Source organism: Euprymna scolopes, chromosome 40 (genome assembly GCF_053919585.1).
Source record: "Euprymna scolopes isolate OS-2025 chromosome 40, ASM5391958v1, whole genome shotgun sequence".
Classification (NCBI taxonomy): Eukaryota; Metazoa; Mollusca; class Cephalopoda; order Sepiida; family Sepiolidae; genus Euprymna; species Euprymna scolopes.
The window spans coordinates 19355951-19368210 of record NC_136521.1 but is presented as its reverse complement, the minus strand read 5'-3'; the positions used below and the strand labels follow the sequence as shown (position 1 = coordinate 19368210).

Sequence of the window (12260 nt, the reverse complement as noted above, 5' to 3'; positions counted from 1 at the left end):
TATATATATATCTTAGAAATTTCAACCTTTTAATACATATATATATATATATATATATATATATATATATATATATATATATATATATGCATGCACATACATTTAAGTCTGTTATTGCAGACATAAATGACTGTAGCTCTTCAGTCCCCTCTGCATTCCTCCTTTCTGATGAGATCTTTGGTCGTGTTTCCAGTGACCCTGTTGAGTCTCTCAGTGAATTTTGTTCGTTATCATCCTCTGCTCTTTTTTTCCGGCAATTTTTTCTAGCATTAAGCTTTTTTCAAACCGTCCGATCGCATTAAATTGCCGAAGAATTTTAACTGTCTGGCGTGGACGGTATTGAGTGTTCATCTGCTGTATTCTGCCTTACGTATGATTTCTTTGTTTTGCTTTTCTTTCTGTTTATGAGAATCATAGTATTTTCCTTAAAGCAATATCTCCGCTGCTTCCAACAGACTTTCAGCTGCCTTCGTTAATGTCCAACATTCGCAACCGTAAAAAAGTATTGACCATGTGTACGTCTTAAAGATTCTGATTTTTTGTGTTTAGTTTTATGTTTCTGTTTTGTAAGATGTACGCCATGCTAAAGAAGGCGGATTTTTCCAGTGCGATCCTTTTCTTGATTTACGCGTCACTTTTACCATAAGATGTAAAAGTACAACCCAGGTAACTGAGTGTATCCACCTGTCTAATGGTCTCCATTTTACATTTGAAATTGCATTTTGTTACTTCAATTTTATTTCGGAGGTAACCATGTATTCTCTCTTTTTAGCCTTTAGTTACAGCACTTTCATTTCACTTTCATCCGTCACTGTTGTCAGTATTCGTTGCAATTTGTCTTCGGAGTCTGCGATGAGGACAGTGTCATCCGCATATTCTAAATTGTTGATGTTACGACCGCCTACCTTCTTGGTTTTCAATTTTGCGTGAAATCATTTGGCTGCAAATGTTGAAGAGGTCAGGCGAGAAAACACACGCCTGTTTCACTCTTCCGTGGATTGATCTCTAGCCGCTGCAATCATTGTCAACTTGATGACTGCTTTCTGCTTCCAACAGAGGTCTCTAAGGACACTAAGGTCTTTTCGGTCGATGTTAAGCCGAGTCAAAATGTCGAAAAACTGTGTTGTACTTTATCAAACGCTTTTGAGTAGTCTATGAAGCACAGGTATAAATATTTCTGTACCTCTATGGATTTTTATATGAGGAAAATTGCATTTCATGTACCTTTATCGGCCTTGAAACAAAATTGTACTTTACATATTTCTGGCACAATCTTCTTCCTCATTCTATTCATGAACACAGAAGAATCTGAATCACGTGACTCGTTAGGCTGATTGTACGGTGTTGTTCACAGTGTGTTGTAGCTAGTTTCTTATGGATAGCAATGTAAACTTACTTTTTCACATCTTCCGTAATATTGCCTGTTTCATATATATCATTGATCAGTTTCGTGACCGCTTTGAATCCAAATTCATCAAGAGCACCAACTAGCTCGATTGGAAAGTTGTCGGATCTTGGTGCCGTCCCTCTTGTATTTTTCTGAAAGCACTGTATACTTCATCTTGGAGTTTCACAAGACCTTCCTACCTTCTTTGTATTTCGGGTTCTCATCGTAGTACATGTTCTGTATATATTTGGACTATCGATTCAAAATATCTTCTTTTTCCAATGAGAATGTCATTATCTTTGAATTTAATGCAACCAGTTTTGACTATATTTTTTTAATCAGTTCTTGTGCAGTAGAACCCCGTGATACGGTGGCCCTAACATACATTTTTTCAGGTTACGATGTGGAATACAATGTTTTTTCCAGACCCTGGTTACGGTATTTGACCCACCTTACGGTGTTATAAAGTGTTATTTGATTATATACATGTGTATCATATAGTGTACTGTATTTTGTTACTAATTTTTAATGCCGTATCCCAGGGTTCTCTCGTATTTCCTTGTGCACGAGTTTGCTGTGGATTTTTTTTTCAATTTTACCACTGAAGACTTATCCATTACTAGCAGGTCAGCCCAACTTTGCTCGGGCCCTATGTAATGTTCATAACTTTATGTACATATATATATATATATATATATATATATATATATATATATATATATATGTGTGTGTGTGTGTGTGTGTGTGTTGTGTGTGTGTGTGTATTAAAAAGTATAACCCGTGTTCAGGTAACCTATATCTAAAATTTTAAGTGTTTAGACTCAAAATTGGCGGAGGAGTTTGGTAGAGTCCGCAAAGGTCAAATCTTTCAACTTTGATCTTCTGACAGCCAAAAACTGATTAAAAGGCTTGCTGTATGTCCGAATACCCTTTGTGTAAAATTTCAAAATTTTAGACACAAAATTTGCTGGATAGATTGCTACAGACAGCAGCAGTCAAATCTTTTGAACTTTAATCCCATGGTAGCCAATTTTCGGCCAAAACCGATTAAAAAGCTTGTCCTATGTCTGAATATACTTTATGTAAAATTTCAAATGTTTAGATCAAAAATTGGCTTAGAGGTCGAATTTTTTTTAAACTTTAACCCTAATTTTGACCCCTTAGCATTTATTGTTTTGGGTTCCATTTTACTTAAAAAGTTTAATCCATGTCTAACTAGCCAACATCTGAAATTTCAAGTATTTAGACCCAAAATTGGCGAAATAATTTGGTAAAGTTTTCAAAAGTTAAATTGTTGAACTTTGATTTCCTTACCAAATTAATGGTCGAAAACCGATTCAAAAGATTTCCCCAAATCTTAATGCGCCTTATGTGAAATCTCTAGTCTGGAGACTGAAAATTGACAGAGTAATTTGGTAGAAAAATGTACACACCCAGACAGACATACACACACACACATAGATAATTTCATTTTTATATATAGAGAGATTTGTTTTGCTGCATTACAGCTTTTTTCACCAATCTATTGAGTTCTTTGTACTGATTTCTAGTCACCTACCACTTTCCTTCTCTCTTTCAGTAGAATTAGGATTTCTGGTTTGATCCATTTCTTGTCTTCTTTTCGTTTTTTGTCAGGTATATTTTTTGTCTGCCAAAATGATGTCTTTCATCAATTGCCGCATTTCTTCCGCTTTTGTTATTCAATCCAGCGTTTTCAATCTATTTTGACGTTAATTGTGTATATCTGATTTCTTGATTGGTTTGTAAAAAGTTTATTTGAACTTTTTCTGTTCTTTTTGATTTCTTGAGTTTTTTTAGTTTCAGTCTTGTGGCAACTACTGGGTTATGATCATTTTGGGATCGGATATTGTCAATCTGATTTCTGGTTCTGTCATTTGGGCTTTTCCAGGGCACAAATCTTCTTGGAAGGTTCTTTGAAGAATGTGTTCATCACTGCCATCTTCTGTTTGTTACAGAGCCGTTCACCTCTTTCGTTTCTCTCACCGATTCCAACGGCACCTTTTCCCACTTTTGAGTTGAAATCTCCTTTAGTAATTCTGATGTCTTGGATCTTCATCTGTTTCATTGTCCTGTCAATAGATTCATAAAACTCTTTCACCTTTGCATCGTCTTGTCAGCTGTTAATGCGTATACCAATGTCAAGGGGTATTCTCTAGCTTGACTATTACGAATCTGTCACTGATGGCCTAGAAGTCTTTCATAATCTTCAAAGTTTCAGAATCTGAAATAATTCCTACTCCGCTCTGATATAGATTTCCTCCCGACTAAATGAGTGTGTCGTTGTCAGATGTAATGCAACCTGTTCTCTTCCATCTTATCTCTGAAAGCTCGAGAATGTTCAATTTCATTCTTTCCATTTCTTGCTTCACATTGTCTAATTTTCCTTCTTGGAGGAGGGTTTGTACATTCCGTGTCCCGATTCTGAGATTGGTTTTGCTTCAGACACTCGATGGCGATCGGGAGACATCTGATGTACTTGATCTACTCTACTGAGCGAAGAATTTTAAACATGGCTAGAAATTCTATTAATGCTATTGACCGAATTTAGAATATTTTGTTTCACCGTGATGTTATTTGCAAATGTTATATTACCTATGTTAGGTTGCAATTGCTTTCTATAAGGCAGTAACATACATTACAGGAAGTCTTAGCCATTGTACCTCAATCAGTATCATCTGCCCAACACAACAGTTCATCCATCACCTGTCGTGATTTCACGTTTCCTGATCAAGGGCTAAATGAGTACTGGATCCTGTCCGAGGGTCTCCCACGGGTTATCAGAAGAAAGTTTTCTTGTTGGTGATGAATGATATTTATTATTTTTATCTTCTGCCGCTTGTTGTTGTGGTTGTTTTGAAAGTAGCGACGCTTGCGATTTCAAACCGGCGTTCCTCGAAGTTAGAATCCAATACCAAATTGAATGAAATTAAAGCAAACATTTTTTACCTTCTGCTGCTAGTTGTTTTTTTTATTATTGTGGAGTAGGATTACAATTTTCTAAAAATTAGATAAGGATTATAAAAACAAATATTAATAAGCTAGTCTTCTAAAATAGATGATCTGTCCTTGTTGCATTCATAAATTATTTCTTTCGTCCATTGGATTGACTCAGAAGTTTTGCATGTCGACTAATTACTGATACTCTGGTAGGAAATTGTGAAAAGTCCAGTTCGCGTTCTCTTTTTTTAATTTGTCTTCGTTCACACAGAGCGAAATTATAGAGCGTTAAAACGAAATATGTTTCATTGATTCTGTCATTCTTTAAAAAGGACAGTATTTTATAAGTTCTTTCGAAAATGCTGTCATACTTAAATGTAACGATATTAGTGACAGGTATGTAAGAATGTGATAAATATGGCAAAGTTCGAAAGATGGTTGAACAAAGTGGAAATTTTCTATTGAATATTAGAAGATGGTTATGTTACCTAGCTATGATTTCATTGACACACTAAGCAAAGCAAAGTGGCAGAAAAACATACATGTTTTGATCTGTGCCATCATAAAAGGTGCTTGAGATTTTGGATAGATTTAAGGGATGAGCTGTTAATTGGTTTTGTGTACGCGTACATTCTGAAGAGACACATCAATCCTCAAGATATTTTTTAATCCACATTTTATTTGCTTGTTATTCTTTTTTTAATAACGTTTTTTTAATAACGTTTTTTTAATAACGTATTTTTTAATAACGTTTTTTAATAACGTTTTTTAGTAACGTTTTTTTAATAACGTTTTTTTTAATAACGTTTTTTTAATAACGTTTTCTTTTAATAACGTTTTTTTAATAACCTTTTTTTAATAACGTTTTTTTAATAACGTTTTTTTTAATAACGTTTTTTAATAACGTTTTTTAGTAACGTTTTTTTAATAACGTTTTTTTAATAACGTTTTTTAATAACGTTTTCTTTTAATAACGTTTTTTTAATAACGTTTTTTAATAACGTTTTTTTAATAACGTTTTTTAATAACGTTTTTTTTAATAACGTTTTTTTAATAACGTTTTTTTAATAACGTTTTTTAATAACGTTTTTAGTAACGTTTTTTTAATAACGTTTTTTTAATAACGTTTTTTAATAACGTTTTCTTTTAATAACGTTTTTTTAATAACGTTTTTAATAACGTTTTTTTAATAACGGTTTTTTAATAACGTTTTTTTTTAATAACGTTTTTTTAATAACTGCTGAGAAGAGGAAAGACAGAGCTCATGTCTTGCAATTGTAGACGTGTTTCTTTTCTTCCTAAAATGCTAATTGATGGCTTTGCTCTTAGGGAGAAATCGGCTCTGAACCTTCTTGGTCTTTCTTTCTGATCAAATCTTTTTTAGAGTTCGTACATAAGATTCAATAATCTTTTTTTAAATTATCATAAAGTTGGTTCTGTCTCCCTCCCTCTCTCCTTCTCTCTCTCCCTCCCTCTCTCCTTCTCTGTCTCTCTCTCTTTCTCTTGAAACACGTTTATACGCCGAAAACCATTCACTATTTTACAGACCTACCAGCAAATCATGTATGGATTACCGTTGTCATATTTGGTGAATCTCAGTTTTATTTTAGAGTTCTTGATAAATTGCAGGAATGTATCTGTAATTTGAGTGTGAATCATGTTACTGGCATAAGAAGTGGGTATTAGGGGTAATTTGGCAGAGAGAATTGGGCCTTTCTTCGTCTGAGTCCCCAAAGAGTGTGGTTAATCTTTTGGATTGTTGTTTCCTTCCTTCTCCATCGAGGAGAAAGTCATGCTTGCTTTCTGCCTATACACGTATGATCTGAATAACCCCCGCAAAAAAATTTTGAAGTTTAATTCCATCTGTTTCTAATACTGTTTGTAAAAGCGGATATTGAAAAGAGGACAGAAAGAGGAGATAGAAATCTTGTCTACAACATTGCAATCGAAACACGACCAATGAATGCCGTCAACGAAGTGGAAGAATTGTGGGATCGAAAAGAACTATGATGTTATAGATAAACAAACAATATCAGATAAGTCGGTCTTTTAATTAGGCTATAAACAAAAAAATTATAAAATCTTGCTTGGGAATTTGGCTTTTGGCTTACAACATACGGTGTGAAATCAGCTGAAATGGAAAGAAAATACTCAGGGCAATTACTGATTTGTGTACTTGAAATTATAATAAAGAAAATCTTTTACAAATAAAATATGTTTGCGGCTTAATTCAACGATACACTTATCTAATAATGTGACTATGCGCCCGTTTAAATATCACAGACATTGCGTCACAGAAATGTCTCTAACTGTGGGCCCCCTTATGAATATCTAATTTCAAAAGATGACGAAAATGTGGCTCTTGATATGTATCCTGCCAAAATTAAGTATTGGTGATTAGTCAAAGAGAATTATCATTCCCAATCAAATGGGTTTATTTTTTTTTTTTTTTTAAATAAGGGAGATAAGTACATAATACAAGGGGAGATAATCTATTATTACTTTTATATTGATGTTTAAAAATGATAAATTAATCTAATTTAAAAAAAAATAGTTGTCTATTAATATTAGTATCGGATCCATGAGACACTTCTATAATATGACGTATCTAGTCGAAATAGTTGTATTCTGAAACAATAAAACTTACCTGCACAAAGATTTCTGGGGTTGAGTTTCGAAATGAAATATTTGTTTAGGAAAGGAAACTGTTAATACCTTGCAAATAAGCGTCAGTTTAGATATTACAAATGTCCATCTTGAAAAATTTGTAAATGCATAAAGCGCCTCCAAGCGGATTTTAATAGCAGCTAAAACACCAAATAATTAATTTGTACTTCTAATAAGCATGAGAAAAATAAATTACAATTAAAAAAAGCAAAATAATTAACTATATGAAAGAAATATTTTACTTCAATGTACACTTTAGTGGTTCCAATTTCAACATGGCTGCGTGTTGTTAGCCTGCTCTAATTCTTCCATTCGCACAAGTTTATGATTTTAGTAGTTTTTAAAACACAAATGAAAAGCCAAACATTTACTTTATACAAAAAGAACATACATTTCAATAACATCAATCCTAGCTTTAAATTTGCTGTAGCAGTCACTACGTCTTAATCAACCTCAACATGGGGTGTAATCATACGGTTGTACGCAAAAAAAAAAGGCTTGGGTCGTTATACGTTTATTTTAATGTTTATTAGTACTTTTTATCTTTAAAAACAATCTCATTAAATCATTCAAAAGATATTTTCCATAAAATCTTATATAGCAACTATGTTTGAATTGCAGGGCAAAACGGAACTGGTGGCTTTACTTCTAAAATGTAATAATAATAATAATAATAATAATAATAATAATAATAATAATAATAATAATAATAATAATAATAAATTGATCGTGAAACATAATCTTAAGATGCCTCAAGGGAATCTTCCGTGACACACTGCCTTCACTGCCGATTTTTAGTTTTGTATTATATCAGCCCAGACAGAAACCCTAACATGACGTCGGACACTCCAGATAGTCTCCTTGAAAGCTTGAAAACTATCAGCTACGTGTGCCAATATTGCAAGAAACAATAATCTTCGGCCTTTCTTTTTAATGAAAGGACTTAAATGTGCAGCCGCGAGAATACGATAATAATAATAATAATAATAATAATAATAATAATAATAATAATAATACGTTAATTAGTTGACCACACATGCGCAGATCAGAGTTTAACCTTAATATTTAAAAATCTATAAAAACTGCATACATATAATTGTTTTTTTATTTAAACATGACTTTAATTCACACACACTATGACAGCCACAAACGGAAACTTTTTCTCCCTATAAATTTACACTACTGTGAGACAGTGTACTGAGTTTTTACAAGTTCGATGACTTCCCTTGTTTTGTTCAGACTTGTAAATACATTTTGCAGTTGACTGTTCGTCGTAGTTTGCAAGTTGTCTGATAACGACAAGACTTTCGTGTGCTCTGCTTGATGGCACAAATAGCAAAGTCTGCATACAAGTAACTCGGATTTCAAATCCTGAGTTCAGATGTGTTCTGCTGAAGATGCTGAAGAGGAATGAAATGATGTGCAGGAGGAGAGTGTCTGATTATAGAAGAACAATTATATATCCTATATGCAATTCTCTCTCTCTCTCTCTCTCTCTCTCTCTATATATATATATATATATATATATATATATATATATATATATATATATATATATATATATATACTGTACTTTGGGGTAATTGCGCCAAATCTGGGGGTAATTGCGCCAACTAAAAATATGTGCACTTTATATGCGTGGTTGCCAAAAGTGCACTTTTAGCTAGTTGGCGCATTTATCCCAGACTTGGCGCAATTACCCCAAAGTACGATACCACAGTTAAATGGTTGGTCTAAGAATTACTGACTGCAGATTTGGAATTTTTATCCGATATCTTTTCGATGTTAGAGATTATAGGAATTTTTAAAAAACATATTATTTATAATTAAAAATACGTAAAATTAATTGTCTCGAAGAAACGGCAACTTTTATTGGTTGACACACGCAAAACAGAAAACATTCTGTTGAGTCAACATGGAAATGTAACTTCCCTTATGTGACTTGCTTAAAAAAACTGTAAATACGTTTTCTGCTCTCTTCTTTGGAGTTTCAAAGCAAAATTGTAGAGAGGCTGCAGTAAAAAATATGCGAAACAGCAATGTCCAGGTCAAACTGATGAAAATGAAATTAATCTGGAAGTGAAATCTTTTCATCAATATGAAATATCACTTATTTGATACTGAAAACTATGACGAGAAACATCAGTTCTGGTATACGGAAATAACACTTGGACTTTTACGAAAAGATTAGAGAAGAAAATTGATCAAGACTCTAACAGCTGCTCTTAACATCTACTGGAGGCAGAATCTAATGAGATAGCAACTCTAGAGACACAGTCTTCGGATTTCAGTCCTGGTTAAAGAGAGAATAACCAGATTTGTTGATCACTGCTGGAGGATTAAAGATGATATCGTCACGGACGGTCTTGTGTAAATGCCAAAACAAGGATGTATTTCAGTGGAGAGACTACACAGAACTTACGTCAAGCAACTAAGGAAGGACTCTTATTACCTACGAAAACCTTTCTAATGAGATGGAGTACAGAGCGAGATGGCGTGAAACAGTCAGAAAAGTCTATGATACTACAACGATTAGATAATGATGATGAAATTACAATTAGAAACAAATGTTCGCCATTTTTAACATCCGTTTCTAGCCGATTGAACTACGTGCTTATAATAATCTTAGTTTTTTCATTACAATCGAGAAAAATAACTAAACATGAAATAAGATTGTTAGCTTTTAGACAAATCGTCGTACGTATTTGACATCTGAGTTTGTTTTTTTATTGTTTTTGAAACTTTTCTTTCTTGTTTTTAGACAATCGAAATATTTTAAATTTATGCGAGAGATTCCTACGCTGAACTCATAATCATTATTAGTTAAAACGACAAAATAATTTTGTATGTTCGGTGGCTGTGTGAATCGCCTTCTGTTCAGTTTTATGCGATCTTTCGGGGTTCACGTCTCGCAGCCGACAATTGTGGATGTTTCGTTTTATATTTTCTAGCCGATATCAATCAGTATAATAATAATAATACATTTATCAATTATTTTATCGCAAAGTAAAACAATTACTTCCCTTTGATAATAATTTCTTCTTGTTCGTAGTGTTCCTACAATTATTGTCATTGCTTCTGTATTCTACATATTTTTCAAGTTGTTTGTGTGTACGTGTATGTTTGCGTGTACGTGTATGTTTGTGTCTATGTGTATGTTTGTGTCTACGTGTATGTTTGTGTCTATGTGTATGTTTGTGTCTACGTGTATGCGGTATCGCAGTTGAACTTGATATGATAGCGAAATTAAACACAGGTTTGGAATGAGCACATTTGATCCGATGTCAGTAGTGTTGGAATTTTACATCCTACATTTTAATCCATCCTTCTGGGTTCGAATCTCACTCTAGACAATTGTTATTGGTTTTGTTTTGTATTTTGTTGTTGTTTTTATTTATTTATTTATTTATTTTCTATAACGTTCCAGTTATTTTCTAATCGATATCGATCATCATCATAATCATGAATAATGCACTTTTTATTAATAATTTTATTTTTATTCTAATAATTAAAAAGTATTTTCATTATATTGAGATTTTAAACAAATAAATAAATATCCTTTTCATTTGAAGTAACATGTAGAAGGGAACCCAGGCGTTTACGGGTATTTCAACTAGGTACATACTAAATCAATGTTTGCTTGTATCATTTTTTTTTTATTATAGTTTGTGTCATCAATTTCTGGATTTCCGAAAATAGCCGATTGTTTTCGTGAAAGATTTGTGATAAAAAAAACGTGTTTCTAATCAGAATAATTGAAAAAGATTATCTCTTACGAAATTCTTAAAACAATGATTTTTAAAAATCAATTCAATGATTTTGATGGTGAACAAACTGCTGATAAACGATCGATTTTTCTTGCTATCACAATGATCAATAACTACAGTAAATACGATTCTAATTTTTTTCGGAATTTTTTAGATGAGGATTGATAGTTTGTATTATTTGGATTATTGTTATTTTCACAACGTTTCGATTGATGCAACCTCCGAATGTTTTAGGTGAATCTTACCGAACTTGAAAATCGGTGCTTATTAACGAAAAAATTATTATTATTATTATTATTATTATTATTATTATTATTATTATTATTATTATTATTATTATTATTTTTATTATTATTATTATTATTATCATTATTATTATTATTATTATTATTATTATTATTATTATTATTATTATTATTATTATTGGCTTCCTTCAGTCTTGAAAAACTATGGATACCCACGGTTAGGGTGTCTGCACGTGAATTTTTTGTGGCAAGAGCTGCACAATCTCCAACCACACCTCCCTGAATCGACATTGTTGAAATGGAGAACGACTGAAAACAATGCAGAGATAAGCAGATAGCACATACAGCGCCTAGAATTCCCAAATGGTCACCCATCTAGTACTACACAGGCTCAACGTTGTTTAACTTCGGTGATCTGCCGGGAACCGGTGTGTCAACATGATTATGCTGTACTATTAACGAAAATACACATGTGGAATATGGCAGTTTCAAATAAATTAACATGAAAACTCTTTGATACATTTACTTATTAGGCAAAAATAGATATCAACACCAAAATTACAGAAAATTATCGAATAGAATTTTCATTAAAGTTAAAATATTTTTTTTCATATATTTCATGTTTTTTTATGAGTTACCGAAGCCATTTTGCGTCTTTAATGTACAAAAGTTACCTAAACGGTAGAAAATGGGAGATAACTCAGTCTCTTGGTTCGAACCAAGATTTTTATTTTTTATTTTAATTTTACGTTATTTTTGGCGTAGATACATATTTTTATTTGATACGTAATATATCGAAGACTTTTCCTGTTAATTGATTTGGATGTTTCGCTTGTTTAGTTCTGTTAATAATCATTTGAGAATTATTTTGTATTTGGGAACTTCTACTGGATTTTGGGTAGAAGTGCCAGTTATATTATTATCACCTGTAATAAGGCTTGAACCTAAACCTTCTTCTTGGTAGAATATTATCACTTAGCCATGATTGTTAATCAATATGGCGCAAGGAACATAGACGTTGGCAGTGTCAGTCTTCTACAGGTTGAATATGAAGTTCTTACTATAACCACTAATAATAACATAACACTTCTACGAGGTCATGGCTGACGGGAAGAGAGCAATTTACACCCGTTGATTAAATAAAGGTTGGTTCGAGATTCGAGGATTTGCATAAAAATCCCCAAGTTTGTAAAGGTGCGTCTTAAAAGGTCAAAAGGTCATAGGTTATATTGGCTG

The 12260-nt window shown here is 32.5% G+C and overlaps 1 protein-coding gene and 1 pseudogene across 6 annotated transcripts in view; both read right to left on the bottom strand.

Annotated features, from left to right (window-relative positions):
- Nucleotides 1-12260, bottom strand: part of LOC145265412 (uncharacterized) — a 305510-nt gene that overhangs the window by 92477 nt on the left and 200773 nt on the right. The gene's annotated exons all lie outside the window — the stretch shown is intronic.
- On the bottom strand, nt 11363-11479 carry LOC145265790 (5S ribosomal RNA; annotated as a pseudogene).